Below are 25,147 nucleotides of genomic sequence, written 5' to 3' on the forward strand. Positions count from 1 at the left end.
AGATAAGAAGTTAGCTATAGGTAAAAATGTCAAACCATAAACTAGCCAGTAAGTTTATGTTTGACATTTCTACCTAAATGGAACAATTTGGAAGATAACCATCTATCTGGCTGCTGCGTAGCTTACTGAAATCTACCAATAAATGTAGAGAGGCCAGTATTATACCATAGGATTGTTTGTCTCCTTAAACATTGAAGAATAACAGGCCTAATCTCCACTTTTCTGTCCTCAGCAATTTAGTAGAAAAATGCAGGTTATAATCTTATCTCCATTTCCTATCCCCTTTTTCCCATGAACATAAAGGTCAACAGATAAGTTGCAAATGATGCATTTTTATAGAACAAATAGTACATTTGTAACTAGCTCTCAAGAGTCATATTCATTGCTGCCAGGTCCAGGCAGGAGCTGCAGAATAGACTGTGGCAAGAGCAGGAAAATTATTTTTCAAAGTTTCTGGAATCAGCCTTTCTCTCACAGCCTCCATCCCTAGGTTTCTCATACATATGTAAGATCATAGTGCAATTCATCTACCTCATACACTAACAACCTCCCCCCCACCCCCACCCCCACCCCCAGCTCCAAGTCAAAGCACTCTGACTCCATTCAAATCAAGTACAGTGGTGGAAATAAGTATTTGATCCCTTGCTGATTTTGTAAGTTTGCCCACTGACAAAGACATGAGCAGCCCATAATTGAAGGGTAGGTTATTGGTAACAGTGAGAGATAGCACATCACAAATTAAATCCGGAAAATCACATTGTGGAAAGTATATGAATTTATTTGCATTCTGCAGAGGGAAATAAGTATTTGATCCCCCACCAACCAGTAAGAGATCTGGCCCCTACAGACCAGGTAGATGCTCCAAATCAACTCGTTACCTGCATGACAGACAGCTGTCGGCAATGGTCACCTGTATGAAAGACACCTGTCCACAGACTCAGTGAATCAGTCAGACTCTAACCTCTACAAAATGGCCAAGAGCAAGGAGCTGTCTAAGGATGTCAGGGACAAGATCATACACCTGCACAAGGCTGGAATGGGCTACAAAACCATCAGTAAGACGCTGGGCGAGAAGGAGACAACTGTTGGTGCCATAGTAAGAAAATGGAAGAAGTACAAAATGACTGTCAATCGACAAAGATCTGGGGCTCCACGCAAAATCTCACCTCGTGGGGTATCCTTGATCATGAGGAAGGTTAGAAATCAGCCTACAACTACAAGGGGGGAACTTGTCAATGATCTCAAGGCAGCTGGGACCACTGTCACCACGAAAACCATTGGTAACACATTACGACATAACGGATTGCAATCCTGCAGTGCCCGCAAGGTCCCCCTGCTCCGGAAGGCACATGTGACGGCCCGTCTGAAGTTTGCCAGTGAACACCTGGATGATGCCGAGAGTGATTGGGAGAAGGTGCTGTGGTCAGATGAGACAAAAATTGAGCTCTTTGGCATGAACTCAACTCGCCGTGTTTGGAGGAAGAGAAATGCTGCCTATGACCCAAAGAACACCGTCCCCACTGTCAAGCATGGAGGTGGAAATGTTATGTTTTGGGGGTGTTTCTCTGCTAAGGGCACAGGACTACTTCACCGCATCAATGGGAGAATGGATGGGGCCATGTACCGTACAATTCTGAGTGACAACCTCCTTCCCTCCGCCAGGGCCTTAAAAATGGGTCGTGGCTGGGTCTTCCAGCACGACAATGACCCAAAACATACAGCCAAGGCAACAAAGGAGTGGCTCAGGAAGAAGCACATTAGGGTCATGGAGTGGCCTAGCCAGTCACCAGACCTTAATCCCATTGAAAACTTATGGAGGGAGCTGAAGATGCGAGTTGCCAAGCGACAGCCCAGAACTCTTAATGATTTAGAGATGATTTGCAAAGAGGAGTGGACCAAAATTCCTCCTGACATGTGTGCAAACCTCATCATCAACTACAGAAGACGTCTGACCGCTGTGCTTGCCAACAAGGGTTTTGCCACCAAGTATTAGGTCTTGTTTGCCAGAGGGATTAAATACTTATTTCCCTCTGCAGAATGCAAATAAATTCATATACTTTCCACAATGTGATTTTCCGGATTTAATTTGTGATGTGCTATCTCTCACTGTTACCAATAACCTACCCTTCAATTATGGGCTGCTCATGTCTTTGTCAGTGGGCAAACTTACAAAATCAGCAAGGGATCAAATACTTATTTCCACCACTGTAGCTAATCTTGGCATACATATAGTGGTAGTGGGTCCTTATATTTATGTGCTCATGACTCCAGCAGATAAAAGTTTAAATCCAGAACTCACATTTATCAGTCACAAGTCTCAGTTAGTTTAAATCACTTTATTTTTTTTCTCAAAGTAATGTTTTGTTTTTTATATTTTTTTTAAATTTAAACTTTATTTATTCATTTTTGAAACAACATAGTATTTATGGAATAGAATAAAATAAAAAAAAGTCAGTGGGCAGATATGAGTAAAACAGAACAGTATATGCAACACACTTTAGAGAAGTAATTCCTTTTCATAAGATACATAGTCGTCTAGCAGCGACCATGTTTTTTGGAAAGATGAGAAGTGACCCTATCTCATGGCAGCCATTTCTTCATATCGCCTATAGGAACACAGCAGATTCTACCATTCATGAAAGGAAACAAGCTGATTATTTTTCCAATGCAATGCAATCAGATGAAGAGCGAGAGAAATATATATTTTTAATTATTTCATTTTTCTGAACAGGTCCACTGTGACACTCTACAAGCTTTAAAAGAATTCAGTATAACAAACAATCACATCCAGTTATTCAGTAGAAGAACAGAACTTATCTGTGTCATTGCTGAATTGTCCTTTCTGAATCATTCTGTTCAACCCACTATTAATCCATGCCCAACCCAACATCAAGCTTTGTAAAGTTATTGTTTCACGGGCTGTTAGAACAAACAGATCACTGCCAAACTTCTTATCCAAGGCATTTCTGCTTCATAAAAACATACAAGCAAATCAGAGAATGCTCACAGCAGCAGCATCCACATAATGCAATGCCCCACCAATTGATTTAAAATTGTAGTTCAGTAGCATATTTAAACTGTCACCAACTAACTCTACTGCAACAACCATTCTAAAAACCCACATACAGGCTAAACATAATAGAAAAGACAGTGTAAAGTTTAAAAAAAACAATCTATAAAAATTATACATATAAAGAAGCATGACTGTTAGCAGCAGTACTGTGAGACTACCACTAGGGGCACCATTTTGAGAAGCAGCGCTGGCAAGGACAGGAATGACTGGGAATCATTCCTGCCCAAGAGCCTATTGTTAGAAGACTGGAGGGTGAGCTCTTTGACCGCCATTGGGTTCCTGACCTGAAAACCAGGAGACCCAGGCCGATGAAAGACCAGTCACTGATGTGCCAGATGGAAGGCAACCAAAGGGAATCAGGTGGAAGGCCAGAACTGGTGACAATAAAGGAGACAAGGCGGGCTCAGCAGAAACTAGAACTGGAGACAAGATGGCTTTGGCTGGAACTGGAGCAGGAGCTGGTACTGGAACCCAGACAGGCTTGACTGGAACAGGAACAGCAAGAACTAGTACTGGGACCAAGATGGCCTTGGCTGGAACTAGAGCAGGAACAGCAGGAGCTGGTACTGGAACCCAGATGGGGAGATATGATAGAGGTCTATAAAATAATGAGTGGAGTTGAACAGGTAGATGTGAAGCATCTGTTCACGCTTTCCAAAAATACTAGGACTAGGGGACATGTGATGAAGCTACAATGTAGTAAATTTAAAACGAATCGGTGAAACTTTTTCTTCACTCAACGTGTAATTAAACTCTGGAATTCATTGCCAGAGAATGTGGTGAAGGCGGTTAGCTTAGCGGAGTTTTAAAAAGGTATTGGACAGCTTCCTAAAGGAAAAGTCCATAGACCGTTATTAAATGGACTTGGGGAAAATCCACTATTTCTGGGATAAGCAGTATAAAATGTTTTGTACATTTTGGGGATCTTGCCGGGTATTTGTGACCTGGATTGGCCATTGTTGGTAACAGGATGCTGGGCTCGATGGACCTTTGGTCTTTCCCAGTATGGCAATACTTATGTACTTATGACAGGCTTGACTGGAACTGGAGCAGGAACAGCATGACTCACAGGGGCCAGGCAACATATGGCTAGGCAAGGCTGGCAAACATTGTAAAGGCGGTGCATGTGCTGCTTGGGGGGTTCAGAGACAGCACTGCAGCTCCTTTAAGATGCCATCTTTGAGGTCTGATGCTCCCGGGATGGTAAAATAATCCCAGCTTTTTGCTGGAGATATTTTTACAGCAATAGGTCAACTTGCGAGATTTACCGCAAGTCGCATAACAGAATAAACATAGCAATGATCTGCTTTACATGCATTTGCATGTTTTCCGTTGCATTACTATTGGGCTCATTTTCGAAAGAGAAGGGTCCCCATCTTTCGACACAAATCGGGAGATGGGCGTCCTCCCAGGGTCGCCCAAATCGGCATATCGAAAGCCGATTTGGGCACCCTCAACTGCTTTCCGTCGTGGGGACGACCAAAGTTCCCGGGGGCATGCCGGAAGCATAGCAAAGACGGGATTGGGGTGTGCTTAAGTCCTCGGCCGATAATGGAAAAAAGAAGGGCGTACCTGACGAGCACTTGGCCAACTTTACTTGGTCCATTTTTTCATGCAACCAAGCCTCAAAAAGGTGCCCGAACTGACCAGATGACCACCAGAAGGAATCAGGGATGACCTCCCCTTACTCTCCCAGTGGTCACTAACTCCCTCCCACCCTAAAAAAACTTTTTAAATATTTTTTTGCCAGCCTCTATGCCAGCCTCATATGTCATACCCATCTCCCTGACAGCAGTATGCAGGTCCCTGGAGCAGTTTTAGTGCACTTCAGGCAGGCGGACCCAGGCCCATCCCCCCTACCTGTTACACTTGTGGTGGTAAATGTGAGTCCTTCAAAACCCACCAGAAACCCACTGAAACCCACTGTACCCATATGTAGGTGCCCCCCTTCACCCCTTAGGGCAATGGTAGTGTTGTACTGTTGTGAATAGTGGGTTTTGGGGGGCTCAGCACCCAAGGTAAGGGAGCTATGCACCTGGGAGTAATTTCTGAAGTGCCTCGGTGCCTGATTGGTGTTCTGGCATGTGAGGGGGACCAGTGCACTATGAATGCTTCCCATGACCAAAGGGCTTGGATTTTGTCGTTTCTGAGATGGTCGTCCTCAGTTTCCATTATCGCCGAAAACCGGGGACGACCATCTCTAAGGTTGACCTAAATGTTGAGATTTGGGTGTCCCCGACCATATTATCAAACCGAAAGATGGACACCCATCTTGTATTGATAGTACGGGTTTCCCCGCCCCTTCGCTGGGACGTCCTGCAGTGATGTCCTCTGGAAACTTGGGCGCCCCGTTTGATTATGCCCCTCTATGTAGCCCACAGTGACTTAATTATCACTGTGTTATTGTAATTTAAGTCACATTAATGCCCTTTAACACAGGTTAAGGGACAAATATTAAGGCTCAGTGTCCCCCTCCTCCCCTTAATGAGACTAATCCGTTCTATAGGATTGCTATAACCTAATGGTTTAACGGACTTAAGCTGAAAAATCCAGAACTGCTCTCTCTTACAAAGTATGACTATCTCCACCTTACAGATGCTTCAGTGCATATTCTTAAATCAATGAGATACGATAAGTGCAGACTTTGAGAACTGATTCGACTTTTATGTTCAGTGAGCCTCACTTTCACACTGCACTTCATCCTGCATTGATTGCAGAAATGGCTTTGAAAATGATCATGTCTGATCTGGTTTGTTTGAAAAATCTGTAAGAGTAGATCTGAATTAAATATTTTGAGGGAAATTTTCAGAAGAAATGATGTGGTCAGCAGTGGTTTTGACTATATACGTTCTTTCTTATTAAAAAAAAATCTGTTGTACTTGGTCAGATAATGTGGGACATATAGAAAGGAAGCTATCAATGTGGATGAACTACTGTTAAGACAGTTATTTTACCGCAACCCATGCTATTTTAACACAGGTCCCAATTTATGCGGTCAGACCTAGTTACTAATAACCTGGGTTAACAGCAAAATAGCCCACGTTGATGAAGTCCTTCCATTAATTGTTATACAGCTAAAGTTTGGGAGCAGCACCACTTAAATGGGTGACATATGTTTGAATTGTTATATTTATTTATTTATTTATTTATTTGTGACATTTATATCGCACATTATCCCAAAGAAGTTTGAGTTCAATGTGGCTTACAATAAACAGTATAGGATACATAACAAAGAATAATGCGTAAGAAAGTAATTTGTTGTAAGAATCCAATTTTAGCAGCTAAACATAAGTTATGGGGTACTTTATAAAAAAAAATCCCCATGTAAAATTATGCAAAATGACAAGAATGTCACATACTTTTATGAGACTCAGGTGTATGATTAGAGGAGTTTAGGCAGAGTACAGGTGGTGGTGTGAATTTTGCATTTCAGGGACGTGAAGGAGTGCTATAATGGTAGGTGTCTCTATGAAAATTCCCTCATTAAGGTTGCAGTTAAGCCACCTTATGACAGGTGGCGCTAACCTGCCATGTCAGAGGCTGAGTCAGAAGGGTGGGGCTCAGCCCTGGGAGGTGGTTAAATGCCCTGGAGCAGAGCGGATCACAGAGGCTCTGAGGGAAGAGGTCTCCAGAAGGAAGACCCTGGGTACAGATGTCTCCTGGAGGAGTACTGGGAGTGCAGGAATCCTCCCAAGGTGTTGGCTGGGCTCCAGTACCTGTAGGGAAGACCCAGGGAAATAAGAAGTGGCCTTATTTTCCAAGGTTTGCACCTGGAGGCAAAGAGTAACTACCCAAGGATTACAAGAGAAGATGTTGAAAATTGCAAAGGTAAAAGTGTATTTTTTTATTTGTGATGATTCAGAGCTGAGTGTCCTAACTAGAGCCAGGCCGGATTTTTGCATAAGTGACTTGAACTATACTGTAGATGCCTGATAAGATAGGACTGCTGAGGCAAGGAGAAACCATTGTTAATATGATTGTTACCATGTTAAGCCTTGAGTCTGGGATAGAACCAGACTGCTATTTTGTTTGTCTGTTCAGCAATAAAGTTTCTTTTTGATTTACACTGCACCCTGACTGTCTGTGGGGTTCCCAGTCTGTCTTCCAGCCATGCTGCCACAGTGGGTATTCAATGTATAGCAATTAGCATTTTTGAAACACTGGCTGCTCTTGGTATTCGTACCCAGATACTCAGCGCCAGGCCATACCTGGTCTGTGGTGCTGAATATCTGGATATAAATTGTCTGTTGACACTTATCCAGGTATTCAGACTGCTAGGATAACTACCCAGTTAAAGTTAGAACACCCTGTAAAAAAAACTATGGGCTCCTTTTACTAAGCCAATTTGGGTTTATCGCTCGCTATACAGGAAGTACTGCCGGGCTACCGCAGCTGCCCGGTGGTACTTCCCACCCCTACCGCGCTGTCATTTGCGGCGCTACAAAAATGTATTTAATTTCGTAGCGCCGGAGTGTACCCTGCGGTAATACCAGTTACTGCTGGTTTAATGCTCCCCCCCCCCCCGCCGAAATGGCCGCACAGCAAGTGCTTTACTTGCCGCCTAGCCATTTCCTGTCAGAAAGCGATACTTCCCTTTTACCAGCGCGCATATAAAACATGCGCTGATGCCAGCGCCAGCCCCCTTTTGCCACAGCTTTGTAAAAGGGGCCCTATAATCTTTGCAGATTTGTATGCAAAAAGAAATAATTTTCATGAGTGCTCAGATTGAAAGAGTAGGATAGAATGTTGATAATTAAAATGATCTGCTGTGTCTGCAGGCACATTATACAACATGAATAAGGAAATGATAGTGGGCCTATCGTTGCATGTCCATGTTAATCACTTTCGTTTAAGTTTTAATGGGTAATGTTTTATTATGTTAGCCAGTCTCATGATTTTTGCTTAGCAGGTAGCTGTTCATTTTTCCATCCCATTAGCAATAGACTTCATGGTCACCTTAGTCTAAAGATGATCATGACTTCATTGTTTTAAATACAGTACTGTGTATCTGATTTTCTGCAGCACTGCCTGAAAGATGGAGATGTCACTCTGGATGACAGTTAATGAACTGAATGCTGTTCAATACTTCATCACCTTGGGGTTTGCAATTTTTGCTCTACTCAAATAAAAAGAGATCCCTTGAACTCTTATGGAACGTGCTTTACACCAAGAAGAATATTAAACTGCCTACAGAGGGGCAGTCAGTATATTTGTTGCATGAGAGCCAAGAATATTTGAAAGGGGACAAAGTTGCTGTGCTTATAAAAAGAAGCATACAGTTGGGAATTTAAAACAAATTACTTGTGAAATGCAATGAAATTAAAGTTAGGGATGGACGAGGATATGTTCAACGATCAGCGTTCAACCTTGGGCAGCATGCCAATTCCTTCTACGTTTCTGTACCTTAATGTTCATTGATTACAGTGAGGTTACTAATAAGACTTTTTTTTTTAAAGTAGCCACCACCCATGTGACTTCTTATCTTTCCTTTGCAATAGAGTCACAACCACATGATGTCAGATATTATTAGCAAATAAATAAATAAATACAATTATGAAGAAAATAACGCTATCAGCAAAATTCCAGCTTACCAAATTAAGTTATTTTCCTTGGTCCTCTTTGTGCAGACCAAACATTCTCTGCCTTAGACCCCAATGGAAAGGTAGCCTTCTGCCTGTCTTAAGGACTTTTTTTTTCATGCTGCTTCTCAGCACCTTCCGGGCCGCACATTTCCCTGTTGTCTTGGGAATGAGTCTTCTCCCTGTTCCCTAGAGTGTTAAGGCTAACTCCTTGGTTCAGGGGCGTAGCCAGACAGCAGATTTTGGGTGGGCCTAGGCAAGAAGTGGGTGGGCACCAAGTGTTCTCCTCCTCCCCCCAAAAAATATCTAAGCTGGTGGGAAAATGTTTCTCTCCACCTTGGCAATCTGCAGCAGGCATGCGCTAAAAACTGAGCATTCACAGGTGCCAGTAATGTAGTGCACACTATTTTCATTACCATCAGGGGAAGTCTTCATCTGGTAGAGCTTGGAATCCCCATCAGCTACTGCTAAACATGTGCTACTGTTGGGTGGGCCTGAGCCCTAAGTGGGTGGGCCCCGGCCCACCTGTGGCTACGCCACTGCCTTGGTTGCTCTTTCCTCCCTAGCTCTTCTTGTTTATTTGATTGACTGGACTGCTTCTCTTGAATATGCTTTTTGTCGCTATTACTAAGGAATACGGAGTAAAGCCCCATTTTGTGTTTTTGTTTTTGAACAGCGGTATGAGTTTATGGCTGACTTATGAGAACCCCTGACAAAGGCTTGGGTGCCGAAACATGGCCTGTGTTGGGTTTTGACTGTCAGCATATGTTGAGTTTGAAGAATAAACACCTTTTATTGATCAACTCGGAGCTTGTGATTGACTTCTTCCACTCTTGTGTCTGCTTGTAGTTGCTTGTGGAAGGTTTTGTTTTCCTGTTTTTTTTTTTTGGCCATGTAATCTTCCACAGCTTCCTAATTGCTTTCTCAGACTAAACACGCCTGTAGCCAGTGCTGTGGGTGCTTAAGCAACCCAGTATTGAGCAAACCCCTTAACAGTGTCCAGGGTGGGATAATTTCCATTGGATTTAGTGCCCCTAATCAGTTTGAAAAGTTTGCTCCAATGCCTCCAGGAATGACTTTTTTTTTTAACATTGCTAAAAATGGTTCCTATAAAAATGACCAGAGGTTCTCAACCCAGTCCGTAAGACACACCTAGCCACAGGTTTTCAGGATGTCCACAATGAATATGCATGAGATAAATTTGGATGCACTACCTCCATTGTAAGTAAATTAATCTGATGCATATTCATTATATGTATTCTGAATATCTTACTGAGTGCGTCCCAAGGACTGGGTTGAGAACCACTGCTTTAGATGAATTTCACTCGTAGAAAAAAACAATGTAATTCAGTTTCAATGCAGTGACAAGCTTTGTTCCATTGTTTTAAAACATTGCTGTAGAATATTCAAATGTACTTTTGCAGAGATACAAATATTTTCTTGCTAGAATAATCGCTTGATTGGAGGTAAATGACTCGTGTGTTTTGTTTTTATCACAGATCTGTTCTATTTTGTGCCACGAGTAAAGGTTATGACAAATGTGTATAGGTTATATTGATAAGAGCTAGATATTTATTTTAATTTTCGTATTTGGTTATGACATTTTTATCCAGATATGATTGTACAGATTACAACAAACATTGTAAAATTGCACAACATGCATCACAAAGTAAAGGTCAAATAAAAATGAAATAAAGGCAAAATCTATTATTGAGAAAAAAAAACCTGTTGAGAATAAAGATTTGTGAAACTTCATGATATTGATAGATTCTGCATTGGCTATATACGGTGGTAAAATAAAGGGTCCCCCATATATTCAATCAGTGACTGGTAGCACTTTGCCCGCTACTTAGGGGTCCTTTTACTGAGGTGCACTGAAAAATGGCTTGCGGTAGTGTAGGCACGGGGTTTGGGTGTGCGCCGATCCATTTTTCAGCGCACCTGTAAAAAAGTCCTTTTTAAAAATTTTTGTTGAAAATGGACATGCGGCAAAATGAAAATTGCCGCGCATCCATTTTGGGTCTGCGTCCTTACCGCCAGCCATTGACCTAGCGGTAAAGTCTCATGTGGTAACCGGGCGATAATGACCTACGTGCGCCAAAATATCACCGTTGGCATTTTATTGAATGGCTTTGACATTTTCCTGACCTGTGATCCTGACGCAGCCTTGCGAAACGATGGCCAACGTTGATCACGGTCGGCAATGCTGTGCTGGTGAGGAAGAAGGTGAGGAAGAAGATAACGAGACTGCTGCCAAAGCTAAATTTTTTTTTTATTGTTGTTTGTTTCAATTGTTTAAACATTTTGATGCGTTTGGCTGTGTGTAATTTAAGTAAAAGAAAAGGAGGGTTTTTGCCAATGATGAAGAAGTCCAGCTCCTGTAATATATAATATACCACAGGGAGCTTCTCGAGGCTTTTTCCTCCTTTTGTATTGTAATCTCCTTTAGATTGCTTAGTACTCAACTAGAGATCTCCTTCTGTTGGTAAAATTAGAGTATGGCCATTAATTTAAAGATTGGAAAATTGGCCATTTTCTGGCTGTACTACAAATGGCCTTAGTGCTTGGGAAAGATTTGAGTAAGGGCACGCTGAGGCCACTTTTTACCACAGCTAGTAAAAGGACCCCTTAATGTTTTAATGTTATTTAGCAGCAGGTCAGGGTCGGCCCAACCATTAGGCAAGACTAAGCGGTTTCCAAGGACAGCAGCATCTGTTGAGCAGCAAAGAGAGAAACAATAGATCTGGACAACCACTACTTATACCTGCAGGAAGAATGGGAAATTTATTTACCTGAGTAAATGCCTGTTGGATATTGTCTTCATTATTTGTGTGTTTGTCTCTCTCTCTCTCTCTCTCTCTCACACACACACACATACACACACACACAGAGTTTAATATTTTTAAGTATGATTTTATGGGAGGAGGGGCGCTGTTTAGAACTTTAAAGTTAATTGGGGAATAGCATAAAACCGAAGGTTCACCTACGATGCCTAATTGTGTTGCACCTTCCCTGTTTAATAAATAAATAAAGTAACCCCTAGAGTGTAGAAGTAGCTCAGTGATTAGAAAACCAGGCTGCACATCGGGAAAGCCAAGGTTCACATCCTACTTCTTTCTCTGACACACTTTGGGGTGAAATTCTATATATGGCACCAAAAAAAGCTCTATTCCATAAGCCACACTTAAATTTAGGCACAGTTTATAGAAGAGTGCTTCGTCCGGGAATTGTGCCTAACTTTAGGAACAGCCATTTGCACTAACTGAAACGTGGTGCAAATGTACACAGTTAAATTAAGCACGTATCCCCTCTCATAACAATGTGCATAAACCTTTGGAACACTCCCATTCCGCCCATGACCCTCCCATTTCCACGTCCCCATTTTCAACTCACACCTAAATTTATGCGCATTAATTCCAATTAACTGTAATTAGTGCCAATAATTGCTTAACAAGCCAATTATCGATGCTAAAGCTAATTAGCTCGTTCAATTAAATTGTGGGCACAAAATGGACACACACCCAAATTTGCATGTGCAGTTTTTAGCAACTTTTATAGAATTAGGGGGTTTGTGACCTGGGCAAAACATGTCATCCTCCATTTCCTGAGGTTCAATTAGGAAACAACTCCAGTGTGTGAGGCTGGGAAATAATACATGGACGTGGATATGTAAACTGTCTGGAGCTCAGATTTGGAAAAAAAAGTACTAAATCTAAAATTCAAACTCCTAATGGGACCTATTTATCAACTATGCATTTAGGGGGCAATTCTATATCAGGGTGTCTCCATTTAGGCACCCCCCAGTGCTGTGTGGGGAGCACCTATACTATAAAAGTATCTGGGCATCCCAGTTCCATTATTGAATACTAGCTTTATTTGCACACCTAAATTGAGTCACAACCATTTACACCAGATCTATGGCTGGCGTGAAAGAGCATGCCTTAGAGTGTCATGAGACACGCCCATTCCCGCTCCCATACTCAGTCTATGTGTACGCCCCCTTGCAGTTATAGAATAGCATGTAATGCACTTAAGTGCAGAAGTTCCCCTTTTCTCTACACTTATGCATGCAAGGTGCACGTAACTGTACATGCCCAGTTACACAACTGTCTTTTTAACTGATATGAATGTTCGTTAATTCATTCATGCAGAAAGTAAGGTCACAGAGGGTTTAATGTATCTGGCCAGCTAGGTTTCAGTGGCTTTTCAACTGAACCTAGATGGCTACAGCTTTTTGTTTTGTTTTTTCCTGAAAATCGTTCTAAATCTAATAAGAGATTTAGGGAGGTCAATCTGCTGTGTGGTCAACATATAATTTGAAATATTTAAGCACCCCTGTTTAGGAAGTGGCACTCAATATGCATAAATAACTTGGAATGTCCAAATTAGACTTTTCTAGATATACCTGCTATTTATGTAGCCCACTCAGATATTTAATTGAGATGTTTAGTGGCTAAATATTGTTGTTTAGTTGAGAGTTGCACAAATCCATACCCCTTTTGGACAGATAACATCTGCATAACGATTTATGTGCTCTAAATCATCCACTTAAGTAGCTCACATTTTAAAAAAATTATCGTGTTGATATTCAATATGATTTAACTTGCTGTAAATTGCTCCTGGCTGATTAAATTGCCTGTTTGGAGCTAATTGTTAATTTCACTTAATGGTTAGTGCCACTGAAAATATCTGGTTAGCGCCAAAATGAAAACTGGTTATTTCAGGGGCATTCTGACAGCAGAGTCAGCACTTCATTGGTTAAGTGCCAATATTCAGCATTTAACTTACTAGGTTAAACACATAAATAGGACAGTATAAAAGTCAGTCCTATCTTTATATGGTAACCCATAGGCGGTTAAGTGCGGAATATCACACTATGGGGCCCTTTTACTAAGCCACAGTAGGCTGTACATGCATGCAACACACGCCCAAATGAGACTACAGCCAGGCCAGCACACCCCCCCCCCCCCCGGCGGTAATTTTAGATTTGGCGTGTGCCCATAATATCTGGATGACTTATTTATTTATTTCCTCCCACATGCGACGTTTCTGGCGGTAATCGGCGGTTGGCGCGCGCTGACCGGTCACCGCACGTGTAGCACATGAGCCCTTACCACTAGATCAGTGTGCGGCTTTAAGGACTCAGGCCGGTTTTAGATGTGCGCGGGTTTCACTTTTACCGCATGCCCTTTTCCCCATCACATTACAAAAAAAAAACAACCCTTTTTTGCAGACGCAATAAAACCTGGCCCGGCGTGTGCCTAATACACATGTCTACACTGCTGCAGGACACTTTTTACTGCGGCTTGGTAAAAGGGCTCCTTTAGCCTGGCTCTGCAAACCTGGAAATTGAATTTTCGGGTTTAGCGCTGGCATCGGTAAGCAAAATACTAATTGCACCAGCTATGTTGTCATCCTTGATCTAATATAAATATTTATTTATTTGTTACATTTGTACCCCGCACTTTCCCACTCATAGCAGGTTCAATGCGGCTTACATAGTAGTAGAATTACAAGTATAATGCAGAGAAAAACAGGATGTGTGGATAGGTAATATTATAAGGGAGAGGGGGTAGAGGAGGTAGGAGGAGGTGTTAGTATTAGGTTAGATTGAGATAATCAGGGATATGGTCGGGATAAGCATAGGGAAAATTGGAGGAGGCGTGGTCTGAGTCATTGCCGCTGTCACAGGAAGTGTGATGAATAGGTGGGTTTGTAGGGTTAAGTCGTGGCGTTTGGATAAACTTCCTTGAATAGATGGGTTTTCAGCGATTTTCTGAAGGGTAGGTAGTCTTTAATAGAACGAATGGATCTGGGAAGGGCGTTCCAGAGTTGACTGCCTTTGAAGAAGTTGGAATCATACGAGGCTTTATACTTGAGTCCTTTGTAGTTAGGGTAGTGCAGGTTGAGGTAATTTCGAGAGGATTCCGATGTGTTTCTGGTGGGTAGGTCGATCAAGTCGGTCATGTAGTTCGGAGATTCTCCATGGATGATCTTATGAATCAGTGTGTGGACCTTGAAGTTTATTCGTTCTCTAATAGGGAGCCAATGAAGCTTTTCACGAAGGGGTGATGCACTCTCAAATCATGATTTGCCAAAAATGAGTCTGGCTGCCGTGTTTTGGGCAGTCTGAAGATTTTTCAGGATTTGGGCCTTACAGCCTATGAAAATGCTGTTGCAGTAGTCCACGTGGGTGAGTACGGTGGATTGTACCAAGTTGCGGAATGTTTTCAGGGGGGGATATGGTTTAACATGTTTCAGTATCCAGCCAGCTGCTAAATATATTCAGTAAAAATTTTCAGTACCCAGTCAGCTGCTAAATATAGCCAGGAACATACAATTAGATATTAAAAATAGCAAGTTAAGTAAAGAAAATCATAGCTGGTTACTTTAGAAGAGTCATGGATTTCCTTTACTGCCTTTCTGTGGTTCAGCCAAAGCAGTTTACATTCAGACTGAATTCTTTAAATAGCGCTGAAAAATCAGCACTGACTAGATGCACTAAGTGCTATTCTACAAGCGGTGCTTAAAGTTAGGCACCATTTACAGAATAGTACTTATGCCAGGAACTTCTCCTGACTTTAGGTTCGACAATTTACACCAGCACCACCCTAGTGTAAATCTTTGTGCCTAAATTAGGCACAAAATCCCCCTATTTTATAACAGCGTGCATAAATTACAGGAACACCCTAGATCCACCCATGACCCTCCCATACCCACTCCCCTTTTTGGAGCTGCACATAAAAGGTACATTAGGATAAGGGTGCATAAATATGTGCATGTAAATTTTAATTAATGTCAATTAGCACTGACAATCGTTAGAGCCCAATTAATTGGCTCATTAATCAATTAAACTGCGTGTACAAATTTGCGTGCACAATCTTTAGCATCATTTACAGCACATGAAGGCAGTGGAGGAGGCTACACCGGGCGTGGTGCTGAGAGGTGGGAGAAACTGCCAACCCTGCTTCTGAAAGGGTTCTCTCTGTGCTGTGAAGAGGCAGGTGATTGGTGGTATGGGTTTGATGTGCAAAGACTGTCCATGAAGATTTGTTCTGAACTGTTGTGCTATATCGGAAGTGTGCTGAACTCTTACTGAACCCTTCTATAGGAGGGGGGAAGGGAAAGCTCAGGCCTAGTAGAGGGCCTGAACTCATGAGGTGCTGAACGTTTGCTGAGGGATTTTGGGAGCTGGCCTGTACCTTTTTTTCTTTTGAAGATTATCTTATGAGGACTGTACCTTTTTCTTTTGAAGACTATATTAAGAGGGTTGTACCTTTTGTTATGAAGAATTCATTATGATTTTTGGTATGAAATTGCCTTGACAATAAAATACTTTGGCCCTGAGTCCCAGTATCAGCAGTATTCTGTCCTGGAACCCTGGGAGCCCCGCAGGCTTGCCGGCTCCAACCAAGAGGAGGAAGCGGACCCCCTTTACAGTGTGCATGTCTGTGTACTATGCCTCTTTATCCTTGAATTTATTTGGGGGCTAGCACTTATGGGCTTCATCCACTCAAGTTTAAGGCCAGAAAAGATGAAGATGTGAAACTCTGCTTGGAAAGTGCTGGCAAATGAAAAAATGCTATTCAAAGCTCGAGCAGAGCATGCATGAGTAACCAAGTAGCAGAGAATTTGGCAATAATGAGAGTATAATAAAGCATTTGGTACCCATCCAACTCTGAACTACAGATTATGTTATCAGCTCCATTATGCATGAACCTCATTATTCTTACAAAACCACTCAGGTGACAATGGTCTCCCACAGAAAAACTTGTGGAAGCATCACTGATCATGCAGTGACATCAGCATGAATAGACAGTGGGAAAGCAACAAAGTCTCCCTGTATTTCCATCTCCCTGCTGCCTCATTTACATAGTCTTTACATCATCGATTTGGCTTGGCGTCATATTCAATGGGAAAACATCAACCATTTATACTCGCAAAATAAACTACATATTACAATGAGGAAAACAAGTGAATGCTTTAGCAAGCTAGCATCTCTTTTTCGAATGTGTTAGGAAGGCCAGCATTCATTTTCAGAGCTCTTGCTGAGCAGTTAATGTTATCTAGCCTGTTATCTTCAGTCAAATCTCTAGCTAAATCTAATAAACCTAATTTTCTTGGTTAAAACTTTCCTAAATATAGCTCTGAAAAATATGACCAGCTAGGTTTAAGAAAGAAGTGTGTATAAATGGGATTATCCATCTTAATTTAGGGGCCTGTTAAAGTGAGGTAAAGTTTTGTAGTCAACATATATTAGTTGCAAAAATTAATGCCCAGTAACTACAAAGTCTGTATGGTAACTAATGAAGGCATGCCCAGCATCTGCCCATGCAATTAGAGTACAGTGCAGACATTTTTAACATGGCTGTTTCCAAGCTACTGGCAATGCACTAAGGGCTGTTGCAGCTAAAAACGCCTCCACCGCCAGTTGAAGCCTCTGAAACTTTGGCAATCCACAGATTTAATCCGCAAATAAACCTTTTCCGGAGATGGGAAGGTGGTAGAACGAGAGGAGATGAAATGAGATTGAAGGGGGGCAGACTCAAGAAAAATGTTAGGAAGTATTTTTTCACGGAGAGAGTAGTGGATGCTTGGAATGCCCTCCCGCGGGAGGTGGTGGAAATGAAAACGGTAACAGAATTCAAACATGCGTGGGATAAGCATAAAGGAATCCTGTGCAGAAAGAATGGATCCTCAGGAGCTTAGTCGAGATCGGGAGGCGGGGCTGGTGGTTGGGAGGCGGGGATAGTGCTGGGCAGACTTATATGGTCTGTGACCTGAAGAGCACAGATACAAATCAAAGTAGGGTATACACAAAAAGTAGCACATATGAGTTATCTTGTTGGGCAGACTGGATGGACCGTGCAGGTCTTTTTCTGCCGTCATCTACTATGTTACTATGTTACTATGTAGATTTCTTCCACAGTGCTCACCTGCCCTCTAATAGCCCCTCAACATCTCCAAGAATAACCCCCCAACATCTCCAAGAATAACCCCCCATATCTCTAAAAATAACACACCATCCTCAAATCACTTGGCTCTGACTGGGGATCCTTGGTGGCAAAGTGGGGAGCAGGAGTTATCCATGGATGTTCCAACCCTATTGGGGTCAGAGTCAAAATGGCCTATCTGATCTCTAGTGACCCTACCACTGGGCATCACGTTGCCAAGTAAACATGCTTCTCTTCTTTTGCAGCTTAACCCCTGGAGGCTGCAAGGCTACTGCTAGGAGACAGAGGCATTTTGAATCTAGGCATCGATGTGGCAGGAACATCCGGAGATCACTCCTACCCCCACTAGCCAGGGACTGTGGAGATAGGTGGTTATTCTTGGAGAAGTTGTGGGGTGTTTGGAGGCAGGGGTCACAAGGTATTGAAGTATGAAAGTAAATGACCAGAATCTTTCTCCATCATTAAACTTGCACAAGCATTCCTAAGAGTGGAAGGAATTGGTAAGCATTCAAGAGTACACACAGGGAAGGAAACAGTTGAATTTGTGAAACAAGGGAAACAACTCATTAAAGAATTAGATCAGTAGATGAGGAAAAAACAATTGGCAAATGCACAAGTACAGTGGGCAATACAAATTGTTACTCCAGGAACCATATACCAATCAAGAGCGGTCACAGAGAATTGAGCTGATACAAAAGGATGAGAGATTGATAGATAGTCCGGGGCAGTGGGTTATGAATGAGAAGGTTCACTGCAAGTATAGAAAAAACTAGGAAAACAGACATATGAAGATTCTGCAAGAAAGCTAGAAACAGTTACTCATCTGCTAAGTTGTGATGGCAGAACACTTCTATACAAGAGGGCAGATAAGGTGGCACATATCATCTGCTAGAGACTTTGTAAACTTTATAACACTGCTTTACCAGAAAAGCACTGGACTCATGGAAAATGAAGTTGTGCTCAATTGGGACATTCTAATTCCAACCAATACAAGCTTGAGGCACGAAAGCAAGATATGGTAAAGGAGAAAAATGCCATAACAGCATCATTATAGAGGTGTCAGTTCCAAACAATTATTCTGTGGATCAGGTGGAGAAAGAAAAATCCTTAAATACCAAGAAATGTGGCAGAAAGTTATAGCAATATTTTCTGTTGCATATAGAATAACAAGCTTGATTAAAAGACTTCTCAAGCACCCCTGGATAGTAATACATGTTACATCTTACAAGCTCCAGAAGAAAGGTCTCTTTGGCACAATGCAAGTACCTGGCAAGCGTTATCAGTAAATTTCAGAAAAAGAGACCATACTCCATATACCCTGGCTTAGGAGCTGTGCTGGCTTAACCACTGGACCAGGAGAGCACAAACTCAGCATGTTGGTGATAAAGGGTGCCAAAATCCCCAGCCTCTGATGTCACCACCAATGCCTCACCTGGTCCAATGGATATGCCTTCTTTATCCCTTCCCTCTCAGCCGGTCTGGCATCTCTACCTTAGTCCAGTGTCTCTCCTCTCCCTATCTCACTGGTCCACTTTCTCTCTCCTCTCTCCACTCCCCATGGGTCCAGCATCGTTCCCTCTTCTCTTTCCCTCCCCTCCTCCTCACCCCTCAGTAGTCCTTTAAACTTTATATGAGTTGCCTTTAGCTAGCCCCTGGGTCTTCCCTCTGTCACATCCCACCTCTTCTTTTTTTTCTTTTTTTTTTATTCTTTTATTTATCAATTTCAATTTTTTCACAAGCATTTAAATCTTGAATAGGTAAAGTAGTACATATTAATAATATAAGCATAATATACTAAAGCAAAAATTGTATCACTTGTATTAGACCACCATAAGGTGGGGGGTTAAGCAGTTACTCAGGAGATGAGATTCAAATTAAGAAAAAAACAGTACAACAAAATCACTAATAGAAAGGCATAGCCAAATTGAAACCAGTTTTACATTATGTCTCTTTAACTCTATTACTTAAGGCAAATTATACCTGTTAGTCACAACATGTATTAAATTATCTTTTTCTGAGCAATGAACTGTTTTAAATGTTCAGGATTTAAGAAAACGTATTTAACCCCAAGATATTTGATGTTGCATTTACATGGGTAGTTCAGGTTGAAGGAGGCTCCTAGAGCCAATGTTGCAGATCGAAGTGCCAAAAACTCTTTTCTCCTGGCTTGCGTCTGTTTTGTGACATCTGGAAATACCCAAATTTTGCTCCCATGAAATGGGGTTTGTAAGTTTCTCAACGCAATTTTCCTAACATTTTCCAAGTCCTGATGAAAAATAAATGATACCAGAAGAGTTTGGCGTTCAGTTAACTCTGTCAAGGAAGATTCCAATAGTTCTGATACGTTAAGTTCTTTTCCCTCCTGTTGAATATCACATTCTTTTTCCTTCACTTTTTTCATTGGAAGATAATATATTTTATTCAGCGGAGGTATATTATCTTCTGAGAATTTCAAGTTTTCTATTAGATATCTTTTGAAAATTTCATGCGGTGGGTAGATTGGAGTCTTGGGGAAATTCAAAAAGCGTAGGTTTAATTTCCTATTAAAATTCTCAAAATATTCCAATCTCCCATGTATCAAAGTATTATCTTGTATTAATTTTACAGTGGTTTCCTTCAGCTTAATATTTTCTTCACACATCCCATCTCTTCTGATGCAATTTCCTGTAGGCAGGACATGGCAGAAGAAAGAACTAGAAGTTGACCAAAGGCAGAAATCCGGACAAACGGGCAGATTGGCAAAACCCACCCGGTTGCCCGGACATGTCCTCAAAAAGAGGACATGTCCGGGTAAATCCGGATATATGGTAACCCTTAGTATGTAATAACTGTTGTTGCTCTAACTCCACATCATCTCCCCTTATCCATGTGTGCTAGTTTGTCTCCTCCTGACACCCTCCTTTTATCTAACCAGATAGCAGATAATGTCTTATTACTTCTGTCACCCCCTTCCCACCTGATGACAGTTGGTGATGTTCAACTTCCTTCTGATACCCTTTACTACCCTTGTGACCCTGGGAAAATCATTTAACCCTTCGTTATCCCAGGTACAGAATTAAAATGTGAGCTCACAAGGGAGAGAGAGAGAGAGAGATCCCTACAGGAACAGAAAAATGCCCACTGTAGCTGAATGTACACCACTTCAGGCTTGCAGATGTCTATTCCTGAAGTGAGCCTCAGAAAAAGCAATTAATAGAGTTATAGTGGAAGTTGAACCTGTGTCCCTTGGTTTACAGTCCACTGTACTAACCACTAGGCCAGTGTTTCCCCAAGTCCAGTCCTGGAGTACCCCTTGCCAGTCATATTTTCAGGATATCCAAAATGAATATGCATGAACTTGAGTTGTGTACATTGCTTCCATTATATGCAAATCTCTTTCATCCATATTCATTGTGAATATCCTGAAAACCTGACTGGCAAGAGGACTTCAGGACCAAACTTGGGAAACACTGCACTAGGCTACTGCTCTGATCTGCTTTGCTCAGAATGGCCATAATACCTGCATCTGACATAGAGCCTGGTTTTTCTTTCTGGTTTCATTTTCAGAGAGAGGGAGGGGAACAGCAACCACTGGGGGATTTAGGATAAATCATGCCTTAATCCTTCCAGTGGTCAACTACTAAATCATAGCACCATTTGGATGTGACTGAAACAGGTATAGATAAAAATGTTTCTTCCCATTCGAAAATCACTAGTCCCGGCCAAAACATCCTCAAGAACACACCCCTTGCTATTTGGATGAACTGCAGTGTGAAATGTCCAGATTCTGACCTTCCAAAATCAGGATTTGAATGTTTTTAGCAGATGGACTTTTTTTTTAAGCCATTTTGAAGCATCTGTCTGCTTTGAAAATAAGCACCATAGATAACTAAGATAGAGTAACAGGAGTTAGAAAATAAGGGCACTAATTTAAAGAAAGTTGAATGCTCTTGCATTAAGAGGAGTCTAGGCGAATACTGCTGTCAGTACTGTGCTGCTGAGCATTTTTTCATAGTTAATCTGGGATTATGAGTCCTTTGGCAGTCCCATGTGTGTGTATGTGTGTGAGGCTCACAAGTTAGTTACTTGACGGTGTAAGTGGGTGTGCCTAAATGTGGGCGCATAGAAGCCGATTTAAGATAGTATCCTATTATTGAATCTGGGCACCCAGATGCTATTATAGAATTAGCACTCAGTGTACTGCAACTAGGCTAATTTGTGGCACCCAGTTATTAAATTTTCCCCTTGAAGTGCAGATATCCAAGGGAGTTCTATGCATGGAGGTGTAATGACAGGAGATGGCATACGCTTATGTGGGCTGAAGTAGGGTTACCATATGGCTCCAGAAAAAGGAGGACGGATTGAGCCAGCCGGGTTTTACTTCCATTGCTTTCAATGGAAGTAATTGAGCCAGCTGGGTTTTAATTCCATTGCTTTCAATGGAAAGCAATGGAAGTAAAACCCGGCTGGCTCAATCCATCCTCCTTTTTCTGGAGCCATATGGTAACCCTAGGCTGAAGCCAGTGGGTGGAGCTTGCCATCCTATTGGTCAGAACAAAACAGTTGCTATCGCTATTGAAAACAATAGCAAACTTGTGAGGTTTTATTAAGCCTCTTTGGTTTTGCATTCTCTCTGTTAGGAGGAGAAGGGGGGGATACAAGTGGAGTTGGGGGTGCATGGGCTTGGGGGGGGGGGTTCAAGGGGTCTGTGAAGGGAGAAAGGTTATATTCAAAATGTATCTCAGTGCTCTAGAGCTTGCATTGCAATCCCCTCCTAACAGAGAATGCAAAACCTAGAAGGTTTAATAAAACATCACAAATTTGCTATTGCTCTCAATAGTGATAGCAATTGTTTTGTTCTGACCAACATGGTGGCTGCATGGGGGAGACGGGGACAGCTTCAGTTTTTTGATGTCATGACATTAAACCTCCTTGGTTCTATGTATTAGGGGTGTGGAGGGGGAGGGGCAAAGCTTGATGTGCACAGACCAGGAAAATCATAGTTCCTCAAGAATCTGGCACACGTACATCCTAAACTGCGCTTGTAGTAGCAGCTTTTGTGTGAAGCTTTGAGTTCCTCCCTTGTTTTTCCTTGTATCTCTGAACATTTTTTCCTCAGCACCTCAACACTTGCCATCTCTGAACATTTTTTCCTCAGCACCTCAACACTTGCCATCTCTGAACATTTTTTCCTCAGCACCTCAACACTTGCCAGCCACAGGAATAGAAGTCGGGCTCAGGAACTCTCCCAAGGCACTGCTCATGAGCCCTTGGGGTGACCCTTTTCATCCTTTCATTTACTGTTCAGTAAATGCTTCATTATTTTTTCTTTTTCATTTTGTTTTTCATTAGAGAATTACCTGTCTAATGTCTGTTATGAACAAGGACAACACAGCTTGAGCTCCACAGGCAATTTTTTCAGTGCAAGATACTAAACACTTAAAAACTGATTCTAACTAGAAAACAAAGCTGGTACAAGGTGGTGTCCAAAGACCACCCACATCTAGAAATAAATGTAAACTTTTTTTTTCTTTTTCAATCAGAAATGGCATTAGTGATAGCAGCAGGTATTTCATTGGTTGTCATGTGATCATGAAATCACAACTGAAACCTAAAGTATCTCCTGAAACAACTCTTTACACAGGGTTTTAACCTTTTTTGGGTTTCTGCTCCCCTTCAACTGATCAGTGAAACCCTCACACCCCCTTTGTTTAGTAGGTGTTGAAATTATTATGTATGTCTTTTTGTTGTAAGCCACTTACACCCTAATTCTATAAAAGTCGCCAAAAATTGTAGACGACCTGAAAAAGGGAGACGGAAATGGGAGAGTCATGGGCAGAACGGGGGTGTTCCTAGCATTTACGCACATTGTTATAGAATAACAGGGATTCATGCCTAATTGAGGCACATACATTTGCACCATGATTCCCGGGCATAAGCACTATTTTATAAACTGCACCTATTTTTAAGCGTGGCTTATATAATAGTGCTATATGTAGAATTCACCCCTTAGCATTAGGCAGGGGTCTAAATTTTTTAAATAAATAAACCACATGTCTACTAGTGACTACTGGTATGTTGCAGTTAGCTGCTAACAGTGCTACCTGCTAACAAGTTGCTAAAATTATAGTAGAACACAGTTAAACTACCAATAGCTGCCTTCGCTCTGTCTAAAAAGTTTCAATAATTTGCCTCAGATTTCAAGACCTCAGATTTCATTTGACTTCTTCCTGTACCCCTTGGGGGTGCGGACACCACTGATTAAGAATCCCTGTTTAACAGCTTGTGAAAAAAGAACCAAAATAAAGGTCCAACCTGATAGCAAAATATACAAAATAAACAAAAACTAATAGGAAAATATTTTAGAAACAAAAACTATCAGTAGGAGTCACTACAATTCTCAAGTGTAATGGACCATAAGTCAACGTATCATTATGGTACGGTGAATAACAGCAGTTTGTGGACCTTATTCATAAAGGACTTTTTTTCACCTTGACTATCAATTGGGAAAATATCTTTACTGAATATGGTCCTCTGGAAACTTTAATTCATTTTCGTTTTTCATTATTGCCTATTGAAAAATTCAACAAAATAAGTCATTTGGAGATTTCACCCCCATGAGACTATAAAACATTGTCATCCAGTATGTATAGGGTTACCATATTTAGTCCCCCCAAAAAGACGACACATGCCCTGCCCCCACCACACCCCACTCTGCCACTTTTCACACCCCGCCTCGCCCCCTTTCACACCCCACACACCCCACCCCCTTTCACACCCTCACTCTGCCCCCTGTCACATATTCCCCTCCCCCCGTCACACACCCCGTCACCCCCTCCACTTATTGTAGGTCCACCTGTTTTAAGTTCCGCATCAGCTTTAGTGCTATACCATTTTGATAATTTTCCTTTTCTCTAACAGTTTTGAAAGTACGTTTGATTGAAAATAAATCCAAGAACAAGGTGTTGTATATATTTCAATTAGTTTGTTCTTTCATGCAGCGTACTGAAAAATGACTTATGTTTAAGCAGGTATTTTAGTATATCCGTGTTATTAAAAGCATGAAGACTACATTCTGTCACTTATTATAGGTGGGTTTAATTGACGTGGAGGGGCATAATCGAACGGGGCGCCCAGGTTTTCCTGAGGGTGTCCTCGCAGGACGTCTTCGGGAAGGGGTGGGGAAACCCGTATTATCGAAACAAGATGGGTGTCCATCTTTTGTTTGTATAATACAGTCGGAGACGCCCAAATCTTAACTTTTAGGTCGACCTTAGAGATGGTCGTCCTTAGAGATGGTCATCCCCGGTTTTCAGCGATAATGGAAACTGAGGACGCCCATCTCAGAAACGACCAAAATCCAAGCCATTTAGTCATGGGAGGAGCCAGCATTCGTAGTGCACTGGTCCCCCTGACGTGCCAGGACACCAACCGGGCAACCTAGGGGGCACTGCACTGGAATTCACAAATTGCTCCCAGGTGCATAGCTCCCTTACCTTGGGTGCTGAGCCCCCCCCCCCCCCCAAAAAAAAAAAAAACCCAAACCCACTACTGCAGCTCCT

General features: G+C 41.9%; 1 protein-coding gene and 1 long non-coding RNA gene across 2 annotated transcripts in view; both read left to right on the top strand.

The window, feature by feature from the left end:
* GRM8 (glutamate metabotropic receptor 8) overlaps positions 1–25,147 on the top strand; it is a 731,609-nt gene that overhangs the window by 457,311 nt on the left and 249,151 nt on the right. The window lies entirely within an intron of this gene.
* Positions 4,518–24,876, top strand: LOC115479186. Its single transcript, XR_003943625.1, has 3 exons — positions 4,518–4,610; positions 11,951–11,953; positions 24,865–24,876. It is a non-coding gene; the product is annotated as an uncharacterized LOC115479186 (long non-coding RNA).

This window comes from Microcaecilia unicolor, chromosome 10 (assembly GCF_901765095.1).
Source record: "Microcaecilia unicolor chromosome 10, aMicUni1.1, whole genome shotgun sequence".
Classification (NCBI taxonomy): domain Eukaryota; kingdom Metazoa; phylum Chordata; class Amphibia; order Gymnophiona; family Siphonopidae; genus Microcaecilia; species Microcaecilia unicolor.